General features: G+C 32.7%; 1 protein-coding gene across 4 annotated transcripts in view; it reads left to right on the top strand.

The window, feature by feature from the left end:
• LOC105205591 overlaps window positions 1-16,323 on the top strand; it is a 91,634-nt gene that overhangs the window by 60,450 nt on the left and 14,861 nt on the right. Inside the window, exon 1 of one of the 4 annotated variants that reach the window (XM_039456598.1) lies at window positions 5,494-5,622. The exons of the other annotated variants lie outside the window; for them this stretch is intronic. The gene's annotated coding sequence lies outside the window, so the exon portion shown is untranslated. Of the gene's footprint in view, window positions 1-5,493; window positions 5,623-16,323 lie in introns of those variants that run through there. 4 annotated transcript variants of the gene reach the window in all.

Raw genomic sequence — 16,323 nt, 5'->3', positions numbered from 1 at the left:
AGCCGGAAGACTCGCCATTATAAAATGAATGACTCAAGATGACCTGGTTCGACACGACGAACCAGAAAATCTTCAGTATATTAATTAGTCAGGTAAGTCTGACGTATATACTGTGTGTACACTATGCTACGACTGCCGCGCGATCGATCACTCTACACGGCACACACATTGCGATAACGTACGCTTTCTCGATGCATTATGTTCTCCGATAGGCATACACGCAATTACTTTATCACAGACCCATAGCTTCCCATTAATCAGATGTCCACGTAGGTTAAAGGCTGCTTCGATCAACGGACGCATTTCAGATAAACGATCATGATGTTATTAAAAGAAGCGCAAATGAATCTTTCGATTCATCCTTTATATAATTGTAAAATCTATTTGTGACAACTGCTGAAGGGGATTCCCGTAGATCAAGAGGAAATCCAAGAGGGGAACTCGGAATACGGTTTTGAAGAGATTTCGTGACTGAAGGACCTCCCGAAAACTCGAGAACGCGTGACAGCGCGACGTTGCAAAGGGTCTGAAGATGTATAGATAAAATTTCGAAGAGCGTAGACCCAAAACCCTACTTGGGAAACACTCGTCGGTGAACGTTTATTCACCCGATCCGTAATTTCCTTTATTTTCTGCAACCGAGGTGAACGCATGGATCCAAATCGAGCGCAAATCGGTCGCGTTTAAAGCTTTAAACGAATTGCCGGACGGAGCGACGTGTCGCTTATCGTTAAGCGGTGTCAGTTCCTGCGTCAGTCGGCGTCCATAGTTATTTAAAGGCATCGCGTCTGAGTGCTCCCGAAATAGTGTGACGTGGCTGACGTGGTTTGCAAGGCGTCGGTACGAGCAGTTGCTATGCGTGAAGAGAGCGCAATATTCAATTTTGCGCCCATTACGAGACGAAAATGTTGGAATACTAATTCCCGGCTCCAATCCGACTTCTAAATTAATTTTGGCTAACGGCGGATACGGTCGATTAAATAAGCTTCTTGCGCTCTCCGGCGGATTTTAAACGTCAAAATGATTGGCATCGTGACTGATTAACTTTAGCTACCTTTCATTCAAGAATCCGCTGGCTTTAAAATATTTTCTGCTTCTTGTAACCTGTAGTGGATATCGATGGATATTATAATCGAAACTTGTCAGCTTCGCCGTTCCTCGTTCACTTTATTTGCGAGCTCGAGCTTTAAAAATAGCGTACATCATGTATAGAGTACGAATGACGACGCAATATTCAATTTCCCTGACGTTCGGTCGCGATTTTAGGTCTCGCTCGCGAGCTAACGATAACGACTCGCCGAGTGCTGACAAAAGTCTGCTACATACCATTTTGCCTTTATTAGACAGTCGGATATTACAGTCGGGCAAATGAGAATCGACTCGGACATTAATCCGCTCGATTATTTCGCCATATTCTACCCTGAATTCAAATGAGTTAGTCAGCAAGTTGAAGTTTGCTCTGCAACTTGGAAAAATCGAATCGAATTAGGGAACGACTGTTTTATCTGCTTGACAAACATTTCGCGCGATTTCATCACGTCGAATTTGACGTTTATATACGTGTACTTTGCTTGATAATTTTCTACGAATTTATATCAGTAGAGGGCAAACTGAAAGGTTACATAAAAGTCACTGGAAATCAAGAAGTTTCTTCCATTTATTTTACATATTAATACGCAATTTTAATATATAAAATATTGAAGAGTAACTTCGGTATTTATATTAAAATATTCAAATATAATATAAAAATTGATTTGACTCACCGACCCGATGCGCAACGAGCGGAGTTAAACAGCCACGAAGCTACGGTGATTACTGTAACACACAAACATAAAATTTACAAATTAAAGCTGCGCTCAAAATCAATAAGTATCAAAAATTATTTTTTATACACCCAGAGAAAGGGTTCTTTGAGTAAAAAAAAAAATTGTTTTACTCAAAGAAATTTGTGCACTGCTATACGATTAAAGAAAAGTTTATTAACTTGAAGAAATTTTTTGATTGTTTCGTTCATTAGAATTAAAGAAATACTTTGATTGTGCAATGCAAATCTTTTTTTAAATAAAAGAAGTTTATTTTTAAAACCAGAATAACTAAACTATGTCTTACATTTCTGGCAGTACCTTCTTTGAATTAAATAATTTATTAAAATTAAACCAATCATTTGAACAAATAATTTATTAACTTTAAGAAAGATTGATAACGTCATTTCTTGAAATCAAATAAATTTTTACCTTCCTAAAATGTATTTTCATTCCAACTTGAAAAAATCAAGTTAAAGATACGTTTTCATCAATTTAAATATCATTTTTCTCTAGACGTGTATAAAATTATATATAAATTTTCTTTAAGTAGCTTATTTTTATATATAAATTTTCTTTAAGTAGCTTATTTTTAATTTACTGCGATAAGATCGAATGAAAGGAAAAAAGGATATTAAATTTATATAAATAAGGAATTATATTTACCCCAAGGTTGCTCCGCTGAGGCCCGATGCTTCTCTCAAGCCTCCTCCTCCTCTTAGATCCTGTAAATCTGTAACATACAAGTATAACAAAAATAATGGCAGCGATCAAAATAATTAATATTTTAAAGAATAATTATATAGTTCGTTGAATTTTATTCATACTTTTAATAGATATAAATAAAATATAATTTTTTACAGTCCCTGTATATAACAATTCTTTATTTAAATTCGAGACAATTAGAATCCTTTTTAAAAAAGGCATCCCTTTGGATGTAAGGAATAAGTATATCAAATATATCCAAGTTATTCATGTCGCTTTTCTGCGATGCCGATTGGTTCTTTCGCTGCATTAACTTCCAAAGCGGCTGTCATCGCGGAGATCAAATATTTTGACTAACAATAAAAGCTTTGTAGCGCGCGCCTGTTTAGTCTAGTCTAGCGTATCAAATTATAGATGTTTATACATATATGTAATAATTATGCTTATAAAGCAAAAAAACTTTTAGCTTTTTCTCATCGTAACATTCGAAATTAAGCAAAGCAGGTTTGGTAACGTTTAACATGAGATGATGTAAAATCCAAAATAAATGAAAGTTCTCTCGCAACATCAATATTGTTGAATTTTTCATATTTTATTTTCAACATATACCGTTCTATATTTTCCACATAAAAATATTAATATGCTAGCAGAATTTTTTAAATATAAAATATTAATAATTTTAAGTAAGGTATCTTAAATATATTATAATTGACGTAAACTTGAAAATGTTGTATATAGAAATTTCTTTCTATGATAAAACATTTATTGGATTTCACATCATTTAAAAATTTTCAAGATTTTTCTATAAAACCAATCTATATATAAATAAAAATGTAAATATTTGTTTGTTCAAAATCTTATATCTCCGAAAGTTTTTTCAACAAATGCTTTAAAATTTTAACAACGTTGCATTCGAATATGTTTTTATATAAAAATTGTATACCCACAAAAGTTGTATACCGCGCTTTCTGTTTTCTTACTTTTCCATTTAACCAGACTGAGCTACAGCAACGCGTGCCAGAACATAGCTAGTTACTAATAAATATAGATGGAGAATATCTATGAAATATTTAAAGATAATAAAAAATTAGTAATTATAAAAATAAACATTAATAAAAGTATGACTTTTTTTTATTAAATAAATTGAAATTATACAATCTGGAATATTTCCTGGAGTATTTTTTATAAATCTTTTATTTATGTTTGCGATGTATATGAAAAAAGATTATTAAACATTATATATTTAAAAGATATAAACGTGGAGCTCAAATTATGTTTAAAAAATACTTATGAAAGAAAAAGATATTTTGTATTGAAAAACTTGCACGAAATATTTGGTAAACTAATTTCTACTAAATTTATTTTACTTGGAAAATTTCCTGTCTTTTCTACGTGTGAATTTCTTCTATAAATTATGGACTAATGTATCGCATAATTAGTATTCTGTCGTATAATAAAACGCCAAATTGCGTCGATAAATAATGATACATAATGAACGCGATTTTACGAGCTTTTTATATCCTTTGTATATTCTAGTATACAATAAATGTATGATAATCGACAAATTATTGCACGTATTTTACGATTTAATTAGTAATCCTGCTTAACTTATTCATTATAAGGTAATGGATTCGACGTTATATTTATCTGTAATATTCTTTCGCAGATTCATTACTTCAACATGGAACAAATAATTTTGTTTCACTCACCGACACGATGCGCAGCAGCGGAGTTATAACTACGTCGCGGCTTGATTTGTAAAATACGGGTACACGATTTAAATTGTAGCGACGTTCGAAATAATTAGTACTTTAACGGACAGTTGCGTACGTAAGATAATTATAAACGATTCCAAAAGTAATAGATAAAATTATAAATAGCAGACAACCCACCTCTATGGTTGCTCCGCCGACGCCCGATGCCGTTCTGAATCTTCTCCTCCTCTCCTCTTGTTCCTCCGTGGCAACGACACTCACTCGCGAAAACACCGATTAATTACATATCACCGTAAAAAATAAACGATCGCGTGAAACTTCGTACGGCACTCCCGACGTTATTATCACAAAATACTTAGTTATATTGCGACGGAAAAATTAAAAGCCTCATTGTACGCGCGCGAATGAGCTGCGAAGCTATTTGTCGTTTCGATCTGCGGCCTTTCGTTAACAATTCAAAAACGGAGCCGCCGGGATTAACCTGGAACCACGCAATACGATGTGATTAATAAAGCGAAGTAGATAATTAATTGAAACGCATACAAGTACACGATTCAGTTGCCCGCGAAATAAGTTTCGCATATTTTAAATTCTTCGGAAATATGAATATTATTAAGTGATGTATCACTCTTCCCATCTTTCGTTCGCGCATTCATGCATTACTCCGCGTTCCCAATTCGAGCAGTGGACTAATTATATTGAAATCGAGAAATCTAAAGCATGACGTTATGAAATGCACATCCAAATTTAAGTGTTCTATAATATATAGGAACAATTATCATTGACAAACATCGCGACAAAACAACGACTCGCGACAAAACAACGACTTCTACGGCTTTTAGCTTCGATTTACGTAAATATTTTCAACTGACAAATACTTTAAAAAGAAAATTGTATCAAATACTTGCTAGCTCACGCTTAATCGTGATCGTATCATTAATCATGAAAGTTAAGAGCTCGATAATCGCTAATGTAGTACGTACTTGCGAAATGGAGAACGATCGCGTTTCGCGAGATAACACACGGAGCGGCACCGCTACCTACTCGCTCGAGTCTCGGAGCGTGAGTGATAGCGCGGCGACCTTTCGTAAACACAGCGCGTTGTACACGAGAGCAATTAACAACAAGGTCATGCGTCAGCCAAATTCTTGAAAATGTCTAAAACGTCATATAGTTCTTGTGAAATAGAAAACAATCGTGTTTCACGAAATAACACACGGAGCAGCTCGCGCCGCTACTTACTCCCTCGAGTCTCAAAACGCGAATGACTTCTCGAAGTGTCTAAAGCGTCATGTGTATGCTGAATATTGTTCTCGCGCTTGAAACTAATTATTAACAAGAGCTCGACTCTCCACGTGCATTTTTGTTAACTCTGAAGACATGTGAAGAAAGTTATCAAGGTGGGTCTCTCTTGTCTTCGATTATTTTTTCATTATTTCATTTAAAGTGATTCAAAAATAATGGCCAAAAATAATGTTACTTTTCTAAATGTTTAGTAAGTATTACCAAATCTAATATGACTTTACTACATACTACATATTTAGAAAAGTAAAATTATTCTACGTTGATCAAATACACTTGGCAGCAAAATTAAAGCATCACCTATTCTGACTTCCAAAAATAAGCAAAATTCAAGAGAGTGTAACTTCGTAAAAAAATGTTCAAAAAAGCATTTTAAAGATTGAAATCTCTAGTTTCGAAATTGATAATTAGCATTAAGCGATTTACAGGTTGTTTACGAAGTTGCAGGGATTCAAATAGGAACACGTCAAATCTCAACATTTTTTTATAAACTTTGCAAATTTTTACGCCGTGAAATAAAAACTGCACGCTGAAGCAACAATGGTTTCTTTTGCTTCACTGTTGAATAATTCGGTGAATAAAAATCGTACAACGTTCAACAAGTACGCAAATTAAAGGTAAAGATTCACGCTTTCAAACGCTGTAGATTACATTTGTATGCGATTTTTAATTCACGTAAAATAAACTCGCAAAATTTGTAACATGCTTTTCCACATAAAATGCTTTTTAAAAAAATTCATTATGATTTATCATTTTTGTCGATGTTACTCTCTCTTTTGGAGAGTAACTGTAGGTGATCCTTTAATTTTGCTGTTAACCGCTTATTCAATTTTTGCTGAAGTCGATATTTGAATTTCGTGAAAAAAATTGTGAAACCATATCCTGGGTTCATTTTAAAAGGCGAAACCTTTTGATTATCTGAGTTGATTTTTCTCGAAGAATTTTTTATACTAAAAATAAAGTAGAAAATTTAAGAAAGATTTTAAAAAAATCAAAAATTTTGCAAATAAAGTTTTTTTATAATACAATAAAACACCGAAAATATCGTGGATTATTTTTTAAAAATTGTTCGTGTTTACTGAAGAAGAGTTCGTAAAAGCTACAAAATGTTAAATGAAATAATGCCAATTAAATACTTGATTAATATTATAATAAAATAGATTTACTTTTCTAAACATTTAGCAAGTGTTATTCAATTTAGTAAATAATGTTTAAATTGATTTCACCTAATATTTGGTAGCTATTATCAAACTCTTTCTCTCAATGTCCTTTTCTTTATTCTGCATAGGATATTCGCAAAGTATTGAAATATAATAAAAAAAATATTCTAGCTCACTGATCCGATGCGCAACAAGCGAAGTTACTTAGCCACGAAGCTGCGGTAACACTGTAACACACAAACATAAGATTTAAATTAGTTCTCTCGCTGCGCTAACTTCTTAAGTGTCTGTCATCGCGGAGATTGCGTATTTTGACAATGTGTATTGAAAGGTTAATAGTGTAATATTAAATTTGTAATTTGTACAAAGTTATATAATATTAAATGCTTTGTAGCGCGCGCCTATTTTCTCTAGTAAATATAAAATGTTCATTTGCAAAAATAAAATTATATTACATTGACTGAAGTTATATCACAAGTCACTTACTGTGTTTATTTTTTTATTAAATATAAAAATTCCAATAATAAAAAACATCAATACGTTATTCTGTACGTTTTTAGCTATACAATATTACAATTTTATTAAAAAAAATGTAAATCTATAATTATGTCTTTCTAATCAAACATCAAAAAAATACCTATATAATAGTTGCTTCAAAAACATATCTTCTTATATTATTCACTCTTGTGGGCAAATTGAAATCAAATTACCATACATTATTTATTATTCAAAGTCTCCAATGAATTAAACACATTTGTCATTTGTTATTAATTCAGAAAAGCTATTTAACACTTTGTCATCTTACTTTCCTTTCCTCTATTTACTCTCTGCACGTATTAACCTCCTAAATATTGCATTGTTAGTATTATTATTATTTTATTTATATTTATTGTTATATTTTAATAAGCTTTGCAAGCACATATTATACACATTTTATTAGTTATTTTATCTTACGTCTTATTTATAAATATCTTTTATATTTATAAATTGTCTGTGCACTATATATCCCATCATTATAGGATACATGCAGTAATAATAAAAAAGTTTTTTAACGATTTTTTTCAAATATAATAAAATAATTATTTCGTATTCCTAACTTTTTTATAGTAGTACAGAGCTTTTATTATATGGTATAATTTATTTTCCTACACTAAATAATATTTAATCAAATAAATTTTAAATAAATCTAGCATTGTTATTGAAATAACTCTATGTATTAAAATATTAAAAAGTATTATACATACGGATCGAAACGACTAATTTTTAAAATTATAATTATCTTTCATTTATATGAATGATAATATCATTAATTAAATTTAAAAATTTGAAGAGATCAATAGGTGCTTGTATTCTGAATTGCACAAATTTTCATATGCAGCTGTGTGAAGTGACTCGACCGCTTCATAATCACGCTTGGACTGAGTTCATAAAATTTCCCCGCATTAATCTGAATCTGGAACTCGGCCAAATAATGCGTATGCAAATAAATTTGGAGTATTCTTCAATCTCTAATTAGAGAATAAAAAGGATTCTATACAAGAGAGAACAAAGCTTTCATCTGTAGAATAAAATTGTTTGAGAAATCAAATACGTGTGAGCGCCGATTGATTTAGCAAGCGTTCACGTTGACATCGCGATAAATCCTTTCCGAGAAAAGCGAGGAAACATTTTGCCGTTACGGTCGAACGCACATTTGCGATTTAAAGCGTTCGTTAAATTTGTCGCATTCCGAGAGAGACGCTCGCTCGCGCAAAACGAAAAATCTCGTAACTCCTAAGAACACCCGTGTAGAAAGTGCGAAAAGTAACTCCGCCATCGCGCGACTCGCCAAGTACCAAGATCGCTAGGTCAGCGAAAGTTTCGACTTCTCAGGAGGAGCACTCAGCTCGCGTTCTCCTCCACTGTTCGCCCACTCGTTCCCTCTCGCACCCTCTCGGCCGCACTCTTTCCCTTCCGCAAGCCCTAACCACTTGATTCCTCTACCCTTTGCACTTTCGCCCCCTCGCCGAGTACGTGCCGTAACAAGACGAGACACCGAGCGCATACGACTGATTGTGTGCCCCGAGCGGCTTGAAAAATAAGGCCGACCAATCCCGATAGCGCGGTCCTCTTACGCGATCCTGCGGTCAATATTGACAAACCCCGGAATATTGGTCCTTGCGGTCGAACATTTCGAGGCGAGTGTCCTTGCGGCTGCAACGGTCGTGTGACTCATTAGCAAACAAATTGGTCGATAACGAGGCCAAACGAGTCGATAAGATCTCGATCTTGATTGACCGACTCTTGGGAAAATTTAAGGAAATGTAAGTATCGAATATTAAGTGAAGCAGGAATACGGAATTTAAAAGTTAGTATACATAAGTTGAGATTTATTCTCAGAAAAAAAAAATTGATTTATGTGACATAAAAATGGATCGTTAAAAAATCTGATACGTACATAAAATCGGAATACTTGAGCACTTGCAAATTATACAATTTGAATTGAAATCAGGGGATAAATAATGGGGAACAATTCTCAGTCATTAGATAAAAGTCATCGACCGACAATATTAATCTAAATTCATAAAATTTTGAACGTGCCTGTGTGCAAGTTAATAACGCGCAATTTTTCCTGTCATTTTACTGAACGGGGTTTATTGCCTTTGCAATTTTATTGTCTTTTTTAACGATAAAACCCCCTACTTATGGAGCGTGAAGTGCACCTTTGTGTTGTCACGCTTCGTAAAGTGATACTTTCTCTGAGGCCACTCTGGAACCTTAACAAGATGTTATATGATATACATTTAATTAAAGTAGCGCATTCCTTGAACAATATTTCTACCTCTAAATATTAACATAATATATTAGAGGAGATACATTGTGACAAAAATTAAATAAAAATGTAGATGTGCGTTATATCTTGTAGTTTAGAAATGTACGAAATATATTATATATTATAGATTTTTTTTTAATTTGAATTTCAAAGAAAAGTCAAAGTCTCTTCGAATTTTCGATTCCTGTATCTTGTGTATTTACATTCTAAATAACAATGAAACATGATAGAGCACAATGAAAAGAAAGCAGGATTTTACTTTATTCTATAATTAACGACATGCAAATTGGAGCAACCTCCTCCTTCTTTTTATCCCCATGAAACTTTTCAAGAGCTTGGGGAATAATTTTAGGCGATGAAAAACAGAGTTTGTGAAATTATATACACAGTACACCGGACGAATACAAATTTATTGAAAATAAAATGCGGCAAACGGGAACGTTGCCGGGGCGATCATGTCGAATGGCGAAGATCCAATTGTCGCGGGTTAAGCGACGACCTGGATGAACTCGAGAAGCTGCGACCGTAATCACGCGCGACGGCACATGAATAAAGCAAACACGCGCTAATGAGTGTCGACAGGAATAAGCACGCAAGAAATTTCCGGCTAAAGACACATGAATATTAATAGTCCCGTCGATTTGTCATTCGACAAATTAAAGAGTGCGGTTTATCCGTTGTGTTTTAAGCTAAACGTTTTGCAATGTATTCCTTCGAGAGATTTTTTCTGAAGTAGAAGTAAATTAATGTTAAACGAATATCTGAGACTAATAAGGCACAACACTGAACAAGGTTATTAAATTTACTTAAGAACTAAAAACGCTTTACGTCAAAATTATAATATGCTTACCAGATATGTCATGGGAAGTAGATAAGGATGAGCTAAGGAATTGGAATCAGTTACAACGCGTCTGTTTGCAACGAAAACTTATGTAGAAGTGAATAAATTAGTGTAATTTGCATTAAACTTAGTAAAAATTAAGAAAAAACGTAGTATAAATAATATTTAATGAAAAGACGGAAATTATTTTACTTAAAATTAAATATAAAGATTAATAATTAAAAAAAAAGTTAAAAATTGGATTGTAACAAAATTATCATACCAGCTATTAGTTCAGCAGATTTTTAGATTCAAATGATTAACAACAAAAGCATTCAAATATTAAAGCTGATATGCAAAATGTACGCTTACAAATATCACACGCATGAAATACTGAATATTTTCTTTGTGCATTTGACGTGTGTTCAACCTGCATATTTGATACATTACACCCAATCAAACGATGCAGCCCAATCAACTGATTGTGAGTGACTTTTTTTTATCAAAGTCCAGCTTCCTCTTTGTTGAATATTTTTCTTTATTTATTATATCCCTCTTTTATTTTCCTTTTTTTTCTAACTTCCTTGCTATTTAATTTTTTTGTTTTTTCGTTATAATTTTTTCTTAACTTTTTTTTATCTGTTTCCCTTGGTCTCTCGTTACTATCATTTTCCCTCTCTTAGCTTTCTTCTCTACGTTTTTCTCTTTAATCAGTTTCTTTTCTCTAAAGTTTTTTTATAAAAGTTGTTCATGTTAAAATTTCGGATTTTGTGTTATACGTTAAATCAACATCTTTTAATTTAATTTTAATTGGTAATAAATTAGGAAGTTTAATTACAGAAAGAAAAGGAAAAAATTAGTTGGTATAATTGAATGAAGTTGGATAATCGGTACAGGCACGCAGAAATATTTTAGACTATAATGCGTAATATACCAAGAAAATTGTAAAGCCATTTTTTACTAATACATTAATATAGTGTACTTAATGAACAAAATTATTATTTCATCACTTGAGAAATAAAAGGTCAGCTATGAAAAACAACTTTTCATACATTTAAGATACAGGTAAACAAAAAAATTTTTTAAACATTGATTACATTGAAATAGAAAGACTATGACCGCGAAATGTGTTATATAGAATTATAGTATTCATTTGCTTGTGTAAAATGCTACAATTTAATGGTGAAAGTGAAAACCAGTTTTGGTCGGTATTGCCCGACTCTCCCTTAAAAAGTCAATTAATTAACTAAATGGCAAAATTAAAAATAATTTTAGAAGTGGAATAAACCTTAAAGGATTTTAGTTTTTTCATTCATTCACGGCAGAGTTAAAAAAAGCGTTGTTTTATTTATTGACAAATACTTTATACGTAAGATATATTTTATTTTTGTGGGTGATTTGAAATAATGATTTTATTATTCATTTTTAATACCCCCATAAAAGAAAGTTCTTAAAAAATTAAAATTAATTAAATGAGCCTTATTCAGCTTCAGTACCTTAATAACGGTTAACTATCTGAATATGATAAAAAATAACACGTATTTGAAATGAGAAATATAGTATTTTTAAAACTCTCAACGGGATCACACTTGGAAATTCAAGATGAGATATGTAAGGTGGCACGTTTGTTGGCAGATGTTTCCATCTGTTCCTTACGGCTACTTCTGGAGGTTTTAATGACTAAGGGCATGACATGTTCAACGAGTTGCCAAACTCTTAGATGCGCAACACGTTTCTGAATCCTATTAGCTTCTCGGGTAACTTTACAGAAGTTTCAGCTGAATTCAAGATTGTCGACTCAACTTGAAATTTTTATTGCTTCAAGAACTTTGGTGTTCCCCGAAATAAGTTCGTGAAATTTCTAACTAGTCTGAATGCTTGATTGAGACGTTCATCAAAATTTAGATGAAGTTAAATGCAAAGGTGCGAGTCAGAGAATCTCCATTTCAAAGCTATCACTAAACTAGCGAGAAGGTGAATCAAGAGCCAACTTTCATCTTTCTTCTCCTAATTCCTTCTGTTTTACATAATCACCTTTATTGATCTGCAAAGTTGTATATGTGTCCAATTATCTCCTTCATTTCATTTTATTTCTATACTATTAATTGCGCATGTATCACAAAAAATTGAAGCAAAGATTCTAACGTAATTAGAGACATGTCTATTAGTAAACATGTATCGCTAAAAATTGAAGATAGAAGAAGTTAAAATAGAAATCCTCACGTAAATTTGAGAGACATGAGGACCATCATAATTAAGAAAGAAAACAACATCTTGAAATTAGGAATTCTTTTCATATCAAAGAATTATATTCATAATTCCGATATAAAATTTTAGGGAAATTTGGTTTATTTTAATTGAAAGTGTTATCATGATAATCTTTCCTAAAATTAATTTAAATTAAATTAATTAATTTAAATGTTTTAAATTTATTTAATTTTTTACATACATTGTATTTCAAAAATACTCTTATTCTGGTGGGATTTGATCTGGGGCATCCGATCTTGTGGTTCTCGAGTCTCCTGCATTACGTGTTACGTCACTTCTTTAATTGATAAATTAAATATTGTGTATTTTTATTATAATCAGCGCGCAATTACTTAATTTTCTAATACAATTTAATGTTAAAAAAGTAAACACTTTGTATTACAATTAATGTTGTGAGAAAACATCGGATAAGACTCGGTTAATCTCGCTTGGGTCGACGTCACGCTAGACAAATCACGTAAAATTGCCGAGTATCTTGTACTACAATATATACACAAGGTATATAGACGAGAAACTTTGTAAAAAAAAAGTACCATGAATTTATAGGTATAAGAATGATACCTCCTGAATCATGTCGAATTTAGAGATACATGATTAAAAGTAATAACAAATCGACAAAATGCGATATTTTTTAATACTATGTAAAACTTTTATTTAAAGAAATAGATGCACAACGTATTTCTATTTTAAAAATATGTGTATTTGTTTATAAAAATAAAATGCAAAATTACATTAAAAATTGTTAAACTTCAAACGTATTTTTTTCAAAATATTGACTGATCATGATTTATCCGGTCAATTTGAAAGTTCAAAACAATATTTTTAATAACATTGGATATCAAATTAAGGAAACTTTTTTAAATTTTTAATCTTTTTTTAACGTTATAACAAAGAGGAAAAGAAACTTTTCAAAATCAAATGGGTTCAGTTTCGCGAAATATAAAATTTAAAATAATTCTCTTCATGATTCAAAATTACAAATGTAAAAAAAAATTAATAATAGTGTTTTCTAAACACTATTTATTTATTTATTATTTTAATTTTGCATTTTATTTCTAAAATAGAAATGCACATTTGCAAAGCAGAAACACTTTATTTCCTTGTTACTAATTTAAATAAAAGTTTCACATGGTGTTTAAAAAAATACCCTATTTTTAGTCTAGGTTCTATCCCTTAGGTATGTAATCTGATATGAACTACGACAGCAAGCATGCCTAAAATCAGGACAAAAGTCATCTTGTAGACATCTTAGACACCTTTAACATGTCTTTAAGACACCTCATGTCTTGATTTTAGACATGATGTTTTCTGAATACGTTACCGACAAGTCTCTTTCGACACTCCGCTGTATTAATTCGAGAATTAAAGATTCGAAGAATTCGAACTTTTAAGAGCGCGTGGATTAGTCAGTCGGTGAAAATTCTGCTCTCGTAGGAGGCGCTATACTTGGATCGGCTATCTGCTATAGTCGGCACGGGCATTAAAGCATATAACTCGAAATGACCGTGGTAAAGAACGCATAAAATGTGGCGGTCGGCCGTCAATTGTCCGTCATAACTCGGACGAAACGCACGGCTCCGTTTACATTGTGCTATTCGGCTCGCCCGCCTCGCCGCCGACAAGATTCGCCGTGCAACTCTCCGACGACGACGGCCGGAGGGTGTGCATGTGCGACTGACGCTCTAATTCCCAGTTAATTTCGCGGAGAAATCGATGTCGGCCGACGGCTCGAATAGTTTAAGACTGAGCTAATTTATCGTGTGCCTCCGTTACGTAACATCGCGTGACGCGACGCCCGCTAGATACGACCGCGACCCATAAAGGGAAACTTGAAACGCTCGCAATTTTTTGTCGTGCGATACGATACAAACGACGTTTACGAGGTGTTTGCGATAAACGCGTTTCATGAGCAGAAGGAAATTTTTTTTTTTAACGCTTTTCCCGCTCTTAACGGCGAGACAACGGCGGTGTTCTGCGCCGAGATCGGGAGAGAGGAAATTGCATTTCGCGATATTAACGTTTTCGAAATAAGTCTCGCGTTAAGATAAGATTAATACGTTTCAACGGTTAAAGTCTACAGTTGAGATGTTATCGAGAGAATTGAAAAATTTATGCGTTTCATAGGAATTATGCGGTGCTATCTCGAGATGAGAATACAACGTTCTGGGACGCGTAAATGCGAAGTACAGGCGCGGACTCGCACATTCTAGGTCTGCCAGTAGCCTAGAGCTGCCTACGCTTACGGCTCGTCATTTACTGTCTGCCATTATGCGCACGGTCTAAGGGTCCGTATTTTCACGATAATATTATAACACACACGGCGGCGGTCCCACTGTTGACGTCGCAGACGTCGTTTCCTTCCACATCGCGCTATCTACGACGACGGCGACGAAAAGGTTTGTCCCGATTAGATAGAGAAACGTGTATCCAACGCCAAGCATTCGAGGATAGGGCGAGCCGAATCGTTGGAAATAACGCGCGATGTTCGACCGATGCCGAATCACCACGTCAGCAATCGTTGATGAAATCGATTCTTCGAGGATTGAGAGAACCGGGAGACGTAAAGGCGAGAATTGAACGAGCGAAACTTTGGAAAATAGGAGAAAAAGGTGTTCTCCTTTGTGTTGTACCTTTGATCATGTTATCCTGTGAAACTACCTAGGTATTGAATATTTATACAAGTACGTAATTCGCGCGCGCACTTTGACTACCAAAAATGCTTTATGACCTACTGTATTATTAATTTTAATCTTTACGGTGCAATATGAAAAAGAATTTCTTAATGGCCTAATCATGGATATCTCGCATTACTTTTTCATCTATTTAAAGTAATTCAAACAAATCTTTAAAAATTTATGAACATACTTTCATATTTCTAGAATAAATATATGTACTTTTTATTTAAAAAAAGTAAAATGTATAATTTTTAATTATGTTTGAAATTTTGAGAAACTTCCGTGATTAAAAATCGGTAACGCAATAATCATGATTAGGTCTTAAAGATTAATAACAAAGAGAACTATGCTGCTTTCAAAAATCATTTACTGAGTGTGTACAAAGTATCCAAACAACATACTTTATCCAAGAGATGTCTGAATCATTGGCACATTCCTTAGTACATCCTGAGTGCATACTCAAGACACAATAAATATTTTGCTTGTTGTTTACAGTGCAATATAATAATTAATTGCAGTCATTTGCGAGCAATTACAGGGTTGTATTTAAATAAAAGGAATGAAAATTTCCCCAAAGGAATATAGTATTAACAAAACGTTTCGACTATACTAAGTCTTCTTCAGTTGTACAAAATTATGAAAGTGAGTAGTCACATAATGAAGAGAATAATGACAGTTATGTTATAAAAAAGCAGGCTTGGGTAGTAACTAGTTAAAAAATTAAAACTTAAGCAAAAAGTTAAAAAGTTAATAACTTTTAGTTTAATTTAGTTGATTTTTAATTTTAATTAATTACTTTTAAACATTAACTTATTAACTTTTTTCTACGTTAACTTTTTTTATCTGTATAAATGACAGTGTAATACATCGGTATCATCGTCAGCATATGTCAGACGAATATTTAGTGCAGGTGGTTTGCTATTTGATGACTTACGAGGAAAGTTAATCGATAGTCATTTTGAAATAACGCTTTTATTAAAATTTAATAATTACTTTAATAAGGATAAATTTTAATAGGATTATATTTTACATTATAATCATATTTTTAATAATTTAATTATAAA

This window comes from Solenopsis invicta, chromosome 13, assembly GCF_016802725.1.
Source record: "Solenopsis invicta isolate M01_SB chromosome 13, UNIL_Sinv_3.0, whole genome shotgun sequence".
NCBI classification, from domain to species: domain Eukaryota; kingdom Metazoa; phylum Arthropoda; class Insecta; order Hymenoptera; family Formicidae; genus Solenopsis; species Solenopsis invicta.
This window is presented reverse-complemented; position numbering and strand designations above follow the sequence as displayed.